Source organism: Carya illinoinensis, chromosome 1 (assembly GCF_018687715.1).
Source record: "Carya illinoinensis cultivar Pawnee chromosome 1, C.illinoinensisPawnee_v1, whole genome shotgun sequence".
Lineage (NCBI taxonomy): Eukaryota > Viridiplantae > Streptophyta > Magnoliopsida > Fagales > Juglandaceae > Carya > Carya illinoinensis.
In genome coordinates, this window is record NC_056752.1 from 35,402,764 (window position 1) to 35,414,055 (window position 11,292).

Below are 11,292 nucleotides of genomic sequence, written 5' to 3' on the forward strand. Positions count from 1 at the left end.
ATGTCACATGCTATTTGCAATTTCTGTAATAGAAATGGTTATAATTATCATGTTTATCCTATTAGAAGAAATCATACAATGACTATTAGGACCATATGGGTATCTAAAAATCTTATTTCTTTTAATACTAATAAATAAAGGAGCCAAAGAACTTGGGTACCAAGAAAAATCATTTTAATTGTTTTTACAGGTATGTATGAAGTCATTCACAAGCAAAAACAAATAGTTTTTAGATAGTGGATGTTCAAGACACATAACGGGAGACAAGACTAAGTTCTTTGATATTAGATCTAAAGAAGAAGGACACATAACATTTGGAAATAACTTGAAAGGGAAGATCGTGAGAATAAGTAAAATTGGTAATGAATCTTCTCTCATAATTGAAGATGTTCTACTTGTTGAAGGTCTAAAATATAATCTTTTGAGAATAAGTCAATTATGTGATAAATGATTTATAGTTACTTTCAAAATGTATAAGTGCATTATTTTAAATGATCATGATTGTAATATTTGTTTTATTATTTTTAGAAGCAACAATATTTATACAATCAATTTTGAAGAAATTACCTCATAAGATGTTATTTGTTTTTCAGCTCAAAATGAAACTAGTTGGCTATAGCATAGAAGACTATGTCATGCTAACATTAAACTTATTTCCAAACTTTTAAAAAATGATGTTGTGAGAGGTTTACCAAAAACAAATTTTCTTAAAGAAAAAATTTGTGATGCATGCCAATTTGGTAAACAAACAAAAACTTCTTTTAAAACCAAAAAACATATTTCTACTACTAGACCATTGCAACTGATACACATGGATCTTTTTGGACCAAATAGAGTTGCAAGTCTAGGAGGAAAATATTATGCATTTGTTATTATTGATAATTTCTCTAGATATAATTAGGTCATCTTTCTTACTCATAAAGATGAGGCACATAATGCTTTTACCAGGTTATGCAAGAGAATTTAAAATGAAAAGAGCTATACTATTTCAAGTATCCGAAGTGATAGGGGAAAAGAGTTTGTTAATAAAAATATTGAAACATTTTGTGATGAAAATGGTTGTGTATAATTTTTCTACTCATCGAACTCCTTAACAAAATAGGGTAGTAGAGAGAAAAAATAGATCTCTTCAAGAGATGGCAAGAACAATATTCAATGAGAACAACTTGCCTAGTTATTTTTGGGTCGAAACGGTAAGTACTGCATGTTATGTTATAAATAGAGTTATGTTAAGGTCTAATTTAGATAAAACCCCCTATGAGCTTTGGAATAAGAAAAAGCCCAACATTGGTTACTTTCATGTATTTGGATGCAAATGTTTTATTTTGAATGGCATGGATAATTTAGGCAAGTTTGATGCAAAATCTGATTAAGGTATCTTTTTCGGGTATTCTACTAATAGTAAATCTTATAAAATATTCAATAAGAAGATTTTGACTGTACAAGAATCTATGCATGTAGTATTTGATGAATCTAATTCTCTACTCTCCAAGAAATCTATTGATGAAGAAACATGAAGTATAAATAATACGGAAAGTCTCAATCTCAACAAAGAGAATACAATAGAGGAAGTTCAACATGAAACCATCAAGAAAGATCATCAAAATTTAATACAAGATGCAACCAAACAGTAGAAATTTGTGAAAGATCATCCAGTAGAACAAATTTTGGGAGAACCTTCACAATGTGTAAGTACTCGATCATCTTTTAGAAATATTTACAATTATACTGCCTTTTTCATCTCAGTTTGAACCTAAAAATATTAATGAAGCACTTCTTGATGAATCTTGGATTCTAGCTATGCAAGAAGAGTTGAATCAATTTGAAAGAAATGATGTCTGGACATTTGTTCCTAAACCCAAAAATCATACTATTATTGGAACAAAATGGATTTTTAGAAACAAGAAAGATCAGTCCGGAATCATTACTAGAAATAAGGCTCGACTTGTAGTTCAAGGTTTCAATCAAGAAGAAGGAATCGATTATGATGAGACATATGCACCAGTCGCAAGATTAGAAACTATTCGAATGCTACTTGCATATGCTTGTTATAAAAATGTCAAACTTTTTCAAATGGATATTAAAAGTACTTTCTTAAATGGTTTTATAAATGAAGAGGTATATGTTGAGTAACTTCCAGGTTTTGAAAATCATATTTCTCCAAATCATGTTTTTAAACTCACAAAAGCACTATATAAATTCAAACAAGCTCCTAGAGCTTGGTACTAGAGATTCAGTGGTTTCTTGATTGAAAAATATTTTCTAAGAGGAAAAATCGACACAACTTTTTTCATTAAATATGAAAATGATGATATTCTTTTGATTCAGATTTATGTTGATGATATAATATTCGGTGCTATTAATGAAAATATGTGTCAAGTTTTTGCTAAGACTATGCAAGAAGAATTTGAGATGAGCATGATCGGAGAACTTACATTTTTTCTCGGATTGCAAATCAAGCAAGCAAAAAGTGGGATATTTATCAATCAATTAAAATATATTAAGGAATTACTGAAGAAGTTTGGGATGGAAAGTGCTAAGGAAATTGGAACACCAATAAGCCCATCAACTAAACTTGATAAAGATGAATCCGGTAAGCCAGTTGATTCAAAAATATATCGAGGTATGATTGGTAACTTATTATATTTAATAGCCAGTAGACCAAATATTATGTTTAGTGTGTGCTTATGTGCACGCTTTCAATCATCTCTAAAAGAATCACATTTAATTGCAGTTAACCGAATTCTTAGATATCTTAGTGGTACAATTAACTTAGGGTTATGGTACCCTAAGTACACATCTTTCGATCTAATCAGCTACACAGATGCAGATTATGCTAGCTGTACAATAGATCGAAAAAGTACTAGTGGAGCATGTCATTTCTTAGATCATGCACTAGTTTCCCGGTTTAGTAAAACATAAAATTCTGTTGCACTATCTACTGCTGAGGTAGAATATGTTGAATTCTGTTTCAATCATCTCTAAAAGAATCACATTTAATTGCAGTTAAGCGCATTCTTAGATATCTTAGTGGTATAATTAACTTAGGGTTATGGTACCCTTAGTACACATCTTTCAATCTAATCAGCTACACAGATGCATATTATGCTAGCTGTAAAATAGATCGAAAAAGTACTAGTGGAGCATGCAATTTCTTAGATCATGCACTAGTTTCCTGGTTTAGTAAAAAATAAAATTCTGTTGCACTATATACTGCTGAGGTAGAATATATTGCTGCGGGTAGTTGTTATACTCAAGTTCTCTACATGAAGCAACAACTTGAAGATTTTAAACTCATGTATAATCACATTCCAATCAAATGTGATAATACAAGTGCTATAAATCTTTCAAAGAACCCAATACAACATTATGGAACTAAGCATATTGAAATAAGATATTATTTTCTTCGAGATCATGTGCAGAAAGGCGATATAGTACTAGAGTTCACAAACACACATGATCAGTTAGCAGATATTTTTACAAAACCTTTACCAGAAGATAGATTATATATGATCAGAAGAGAAATAGGTATGATGCATGCTATGAATATCTCTTAAAAGATAGACCAGAGTCAATAAAAATAAAAAGAGATTTTTTAAATATTTTTACATAAACTTGAGATTCTTAGCCTCATGTTTGAGACGCTCATTCTCTTCATATAATATCATATCATTCTTATCCATGGGAACTGGCAAGCGGAATGAAGAATCTAATAAAGATTTCAACTGTTTATTCTTCTTTCGAATGATTCCTACCCTTGTGTGAGACTCTTAAACAATTTGTTGAAGTACAACAATTTTTTTTTTAAGCTTTTCAACTTCATGATTTATAACTTGTAGCCATTGAGAAAAAGCAACAATAGAATAGGAGTAACAAGTCCCGAGACTCACCAAGTCGTAAATAGCATCGGAATCTGACTTATTAGCCAAATTATTATTTTCTTGCTGCAACATGACACCAATGGCAGTTTCAGAAAGTACAAGAGGTTGAGGTGTAGAATACATCATGGATGAATCTAGAGGAATGTTAGAACAATGAGCCATTGAGACAAAAATTGAGAGTTTAAAGCGAGAATGTTGAAAGAATGCAGATAAGTTATAGAGATAAGAAGAAAATTTTATGCGGATTGGATGAATTTTAAGATTGATTTTATAGATATAGCATAAAGAACAAGACAAACTATCATCCAAATCAAGGAGAAATGTGATTTTTTTTACTGATCAATGAAAATGACATTTTTTTAGAAACTCGGAGCCTTCAATCTCGTTTATCAACAACATCAGACGATTTTTTCAAATCTCCAGCCACACTTGTTGGGCCACGGACGGATTCATTTTTTCAACTATATACAGTTTCTACTAACGCACCGTTTTCTTTCGTCTATTTACTTATTGCGGATCCTTTTTAATGATGCCAAAAGGGAGAGAAGTGTTAGACTAAAACTTTAATATTGTTTGAATTGCTAAACTTCTTATATATGCTTGGAATTATATTTATACTTTTGCTTGAAAAATTAACGCACATTCTCAGGGAGAGCTTAAGTATTAATACAGATTTCACATTCTATCAAGTATTTATCATCATCAAAAAGGAAGAGATTGTTGAATCTAAGGTTTCAAGATTTGTATAATTATATATCTACACATGGATTTTGATGATACAAATACTTGATAGAACCTAAAACTTATATTAATATTTAAGCTCCCCCTGAGAATGTGCGTCAGTGTTTCAAGCAAAAGTATAAATATAATTCCAAGCATATACAACAAGTTTAGCAATTTAAACAATGTTAATGTTCTAGTCTAACACTTCTCCCCCTTTTGGCATCATTAAAAAGGATCCGTAACAAGTAAATAGACAGAGCTTAATGTTATGTGCTTGAAAAATTAACGCACATTCTCAGGGGGAACTTAAGTATTAATACAGGCTTCAGATTCTATCAAGTATTTGTCATCATCAAAAAGGGAGAGATTGTTGAATCTAAGGTTTCAAGATTTGTGTAATTATATATTTACACATGAATTTTGATGATAAAAAATAAATTCAAAAAATAAAGGAGTCTCAAACTCAAGTTGTCTACACAATAGAGTCAAGCACATAAAGGAAACAAGCATAAGCAAGAAGGGAACAAGTTCACATTAAAGTCATAGAGTAATGTTGTAAATCTCTTAAAAATTCAAAATTAGGATTAAGGCTCAAAATTAATATTTTATTATAAAGCATTAAAATACATTTTCCACATATGCATGAATTTTTTGAAAATTAAATTTGAAAATTTTGAAAGATAATTGATTGTCATCTTTCACATGTGCATGCCTTGATTAAAGGGTTGAACTTTGAAAATATTAAATATTCATCTTTCATATGTGTATGTTTTATTTGAATATTTTCAAAAGTGATTGATGCTTTTTTTGACTCATACAAAAGGTAGATGATTTTGTTTGAAAAATTTGAAAAGTAAAGTGTGCTCCTTCTGTCATATGCAAAAAGTAAAAAATTAGTTTTGAATTTTTTGAAAAGTAAAGTATGCTCATTTTGTCATATGCCAAAAGTAAAAGATTAGGTTTGAAGTATTTGAAAAATGAATGATGTTGTTTTTTACAATTGAAAAAGAAGAACCTTTTATTTGAATTTTTTGAAAAAGTGAATGATATTGTTTTTGACATGTAAATCTTTTTAAATTTGAATATGAAGTCTTAGATGCCTATAAATAGATCATTTGAGAGTTTCACATTCACATCTAGAGCATACAATATTCATTCAAAACTTTCATTCTCTCTTTTCTAAGCATTGAGCCTTAATCCTTATTCATTTTGAGAGATATATAGTTTGCGCTATATTGTTCTTATTTCACTCATTGATGAATGTTTTCTTATAACCTACCCACTATCAACTCTTGTATCAGTAAAAGGGTATGTATAACCCTTGTGCGTGTAGAAAGTGTTCTATACGGGGAATAGTTGAATCATTACGTGTAAGGTGATTGCAAGTGTAGAGGGTGTTCTATACGGATCCTTTGTAGCAGTGTTATTCAAAAGTGTAATAGGTTTCTATCTCCACCTGAAAGAGGTTGAATAGTGAATTTGGAAATTCTCAACGGGTAGCTTGAGGCGACGTAAGTAGTGGGGCTGACCCTCTTTAACATACTGAGTTTGCTTCCCTCTTACCCTTACTCTTTATATTTATTGCTATTTCTTATTTTGTTTATATTTTATATTGTATATTTAATTTATTATTGTTATTTTTTTAATATAACTCAATTCACCCATTCTCTTGTGTTATTCATCTGGGCAACAGTAGTAGTTCACTAACACCATTGAACCAGATTTGCTCCGTTTTGTCTCATCCTTCATTTCCCTCATTCCCCCCTCCCCTAGCCCTTATTATCACACAATTTTAATATTTGTTAATTTTAATTAAACAGATCTCATTTGTTATGACTTTTGGTGTTGTTAATTTGCACGTAGAGATGTTGAACTTTGTATTAGGGGTGAAAGTTTAAATCAAAAAATCAGAAAATCGGTCTACACCGGACTAGTTGGTCTAAAACCGGTTTCTCTATTGTAAAAATCGTTTAGATCTGGTTTAGTTTCGGTTATGTGCTTTCTAGGACCAAATCGGACCGGTTTAAAAATATATGTAAATTAAAATTTTAATATTATATAAAATATTTTTTATATATAATTTTTATATAATATATAATTATATATGAAATTTTTATATATAATTATATATGAAATTCTTATATGTAAGTATATATCATATATGAAATTCTTTTATATTATAATTTATAACATAAAATTTTAATTTTAAATATGAATATTTGTAATTTGTTTGATCATATGTTACAAGAGTTATAGCATAATAGAGTTAATTTAATATGTTAGTATTAATACTATGATATTAGTATAGTATGATACTATGATATATATTAGTATTATATTATGATATTAGCCTAATATTATAATTTATAGTAGTAAAACTATAATACTATGATATATTAATATATAATATAAATTATCACTTGATTAAAATTGAAAAATCGGATTGAACCAGTAAAATTGGAAGTACCGGTTTATAAAGGTAATTGGTGCAGAATTAGTTCTTAAAAATATAAAACCAGTATAATCAGTTTGGTTCCAAAAATTCTATAAAACCGGATCAAACTGGACCAGTTACACATCTACTTTGTATGCTTATATGCACGACATTAACAAATAAATAGTACGGATTTCGGGCGAGCAACCACCTTTCTTGCACCCCTCTCCATTTGGGTGAGAAATTAGTGTTTCTCCCTAGATCTCGTCCCCGTCCCGCCCCCGTAAACTTCATAGTCGTATGTTTGACGGGCAAATAAGTAGCTCTGTCCATTGTCCATATCCCCACCCCTATGCGCCACCATTAATCTAGTTTTGAACATGGAGAGTCAAGGTCGTGGCTCTCCATTTGTGAAAACCACCAAATCTATGGCTCTACTGCACCTTCACTTCCAAACTTGAATGAACCGAATCAATCAACCAATCAATGAAAATTCAACTAAACAGTCAACAAAAATTGAACTAAACCCAGCCAATCATGTGGTTGTGGCTCTCTAACAAAAAAAGAAGGAGAATGAGAAGAAGAAGAAAAAGAAAATTAGATGAAGACAAGAAGTGTTGGGAATGGGAGGAGAGGAAGCTAAAGAAGAGGAGAGACCGAAGTAGAGACTCGAATGATGAACTGTGAATATGAGGATTTTTTTTTAATAAGTGAGGCAAGCGAATGGGTGGATATCCTACCCACTACCTACCCGCGTGGTAAACTAGGCAGATTGCTCACCTTAAACTTCTACCAATCAAAGTCCAATCACTAGTAAGTACATTAGTGATTGGTAGAAGTTTATGTAGAGACCTTATGTCAAATTAAAGCAGAAAAAAGATTTATTTTGATAGGTTTAACTTTTGTAAAAGACTTGTTTCAAATTTGAATAGTAGTGCTAGGTATAATCTCATAATAGACAAGTTTCACCTAAGCTCTTTATAAAAGTGTGGGTCTCACTAAAATATTAGATTTCTTTTTAAACTCTTTTTCAAAATGATATCTACTTTTTTATAAAGGTCTGCGCAAGAGCTTGCCTATTTGAGTCTTATACAAATGATTTTTTTTTAAGAAATAGCTCAAAACCCTGGTAATGCAAAAATGGTTGCGATCTAGATTGATTATACTTTTTTTTTAAGAAAGAAAGAAAATGCTTGAGAGTTAAAAATATGGGCGGCTCTACAACCACTCTAGGGGCTCCTGATAGTGCATTACATCTATAAATTTCTTTTGTTTTTTTTTTTTCACATGCATTTTTTCACACTTTTAAATATATATATTTTTTAAAAATTTGCAATATTATTAAAAAATGTAATCATTCAGTAAAAAAATAAAAATTCCAACGGGAAGACTAGCATTTTCCTAAAAATACTACAATATATATATTATTGCACATCAGATTATAACTCTTACAATAAATTATCAAAAACATTTTTTTTGAAATTTCAAAAAAATTAAAATAGTAAAAAATATATAATTAAGATTTTATGAAAGAGCAATGCGAGAGTGGCCCCTAGCACTGCCCATCTAGAATTTTCTTTTTATTTTTTTTTCCAAAAAATAGTTATTTTCTTTATTTTTAATGTATTTTTTAATCTTTTTAAACATTTAAAAAATTATAATATTATCTAAAAATACTTTCTTAATCATTAAGTAAAAAAAATAAAAAAGTGAGTCGGTAAGAATCATCAGGAGAATATTTTAGAGGATTTAGTGTTTTCCTTTATGAAATGAAAATTAGTCCTTTAAGGATCATGCTAGCGGGCCACCTAGCGTTTATACACACTGGGCATATAGCTAGATATAAATTTTTCGCTCTTTTTATTTTAATTTTCTTTTAACATTCTTAATTATTAAGAAAAAATAAAAAATATATATATACAATTTCATTAATAGTCACTTCATAAATCATTAAGTAAAAAATTAAATAAAAATAAATTAAAATACATGAGCAGTAAGTTTGATAGACTCCATTAGCATTTTTCATCCTTTAAATTAGAGAAATGTTTGGGGTTCCAATTTTGAGTCTTGAGCATTTCTCCCGATATCATTTTTTTATTTAGTGATTAAGTAAGTAATTTTTAATAATATTGTAATTATTTAAAAATATAGAAATGATATTCCCATTACTCTCGGCTCTAGTTGGGAGCTACAACTCACATTTTTTTTTTTATTACTTCTTGATTAAGCAAATATTTTTTAATGATGTTATGAATTTCTTTTAAAAAATATATTTATAAGTGTTACAAAATACATAAAAAAAATACTACATATAACTAACTATAGCTGCCAGCTATCGCTGCAAGCGGTGGACATAGCACCATCCTTTTAAAAATATTTTAAAGATATAAAAAATTAATGAGAAAAAGATATTTAACCTTCATGGTGACCAGTTTCGGGAGGCACTGTCGATGAGCATAGCATTGTCTTTTAAATTATTGAGTGACTCTACAGCTGCACATGGAGCATCCCGGCAGTTTAATGTATTTTTTTAATAATTTTTTATATTTACTTTTAAAAAAATTTATAATATTATTAAAAAATAATCAAGAAATAAAAAAAGAAATTTGTACTGTCCTGTGTCTGCCTCCATGTGTGACTTTAGTATTTTTTTAAATATTTGATCACCTCGTTTTCACCGATGGCCGCATACAGACGGACAGACCATTCGTGTGAAACGATGGCGCGCTCATTTGCAGATCTCCCCAGCCGTCTCACTCGCTTTCCCACATTTTTCAAAATTTTTTCCAGGGGAATAAAATGGAGCGGAGACGTTTAGGACCCACCACCGTAAGGAGCGTCACTTACACTGCATTGATTTGACCCATTTTTTATTCATTTTAATATTTATATTTTAATTAAATATATACTAAACTAAATTTACAATTTATGATTTACTTTGTCAGTAATTTAAAGATAGATTTATAAATAGTAATTTTAAATGAAAAATAAATTTTTTCTCTTAAAAATAATATTTGTGTCGATTGAAATATGTTATTTTTTAAATTTGTATACAATGGGAGTTTATAAAGTGTAGACGTAAACGGTGAACAATTTCCCTTGTATTCTAGGGCATCTCACTTACGGCTTCGCATTGATTGGACTGGAATTGGAATGACCAACCATTGGCTCTAACTCTGACTTAGCGGAGGCCAAATCTAGCTTCCGACTTCAACTCCAATCTACACATGTTTCCTAAGCATTATGCTTTTCCAACATATGCACATCAAGATTCAAGAAAATTTAATTCGAGGTGGGATCGATATTTGTTGACAATCATCAACAATTACAAGAAGTGGTTTGCATAGAAAATAACCATGCAAAATTATAATTATTACCTTTGACCAAATGAACGGAGAAAGAGAGATAATGAGATAGGGCTTACCACTTATCAAAATAGAGAGAGAAGCCGTGTGGTGGCAACTGTGACCCCATCCCTGCATATGCAGGGATCACTCCTAACTTGGTTATATTTTGATCTCAATAAAAAAAAATTGAGAAATAAGAAAGTATGGAAAAGGAAAGATTGGTCTACAATAAAATATGTATATGATTGGTCTACAATAACTCTCTAACTATGACTTTACCTTAAATTTACTGTAACTCAAAGTCTGCCATACGCGTTTTTAGCTATTTCAATATAGATGAGTTTGAACAAAATTTAGCTATATTTTAGATTTTACTGACATTTGACTAGTCCAATGTAAGTGCTCTTTAACTTAGTCATAAATAAATAGAAGCAATAGAAATGTTAAGATAGATTTAATAATTAAATCTAGTTACAAACACAATTATATACTAATATATATATATAAATTTATTGTGATTAGTCAAAAAATAAATTTTATTAAAAATAATATTAATTTAAATTTTAAGTATGAATGAATTAATTTAAATTTTAAGTATGAATGAATCAATATTAATACGCAGATTAATACGTGATTTTATTTGTATATAACAAAATTAAAAAATATATAAGATTGACTATACATAAAATTTTTACATGAGATTATTCTCAAATGATGATGAGAAAATAACAAATAATTTCAAAATATGAATAGGCACTGTTCTCATCTCATCGTAACTTAACATGCCTACTGTTATCGTTACGTGCAAATTATTATACGGATGACCAGCAGATATATAGGTTTATGATGAGACGCAGAGAAGTGGGTTTTATTCCGTCACAAGTTGGAACAAGTGGAGGTGAATGGA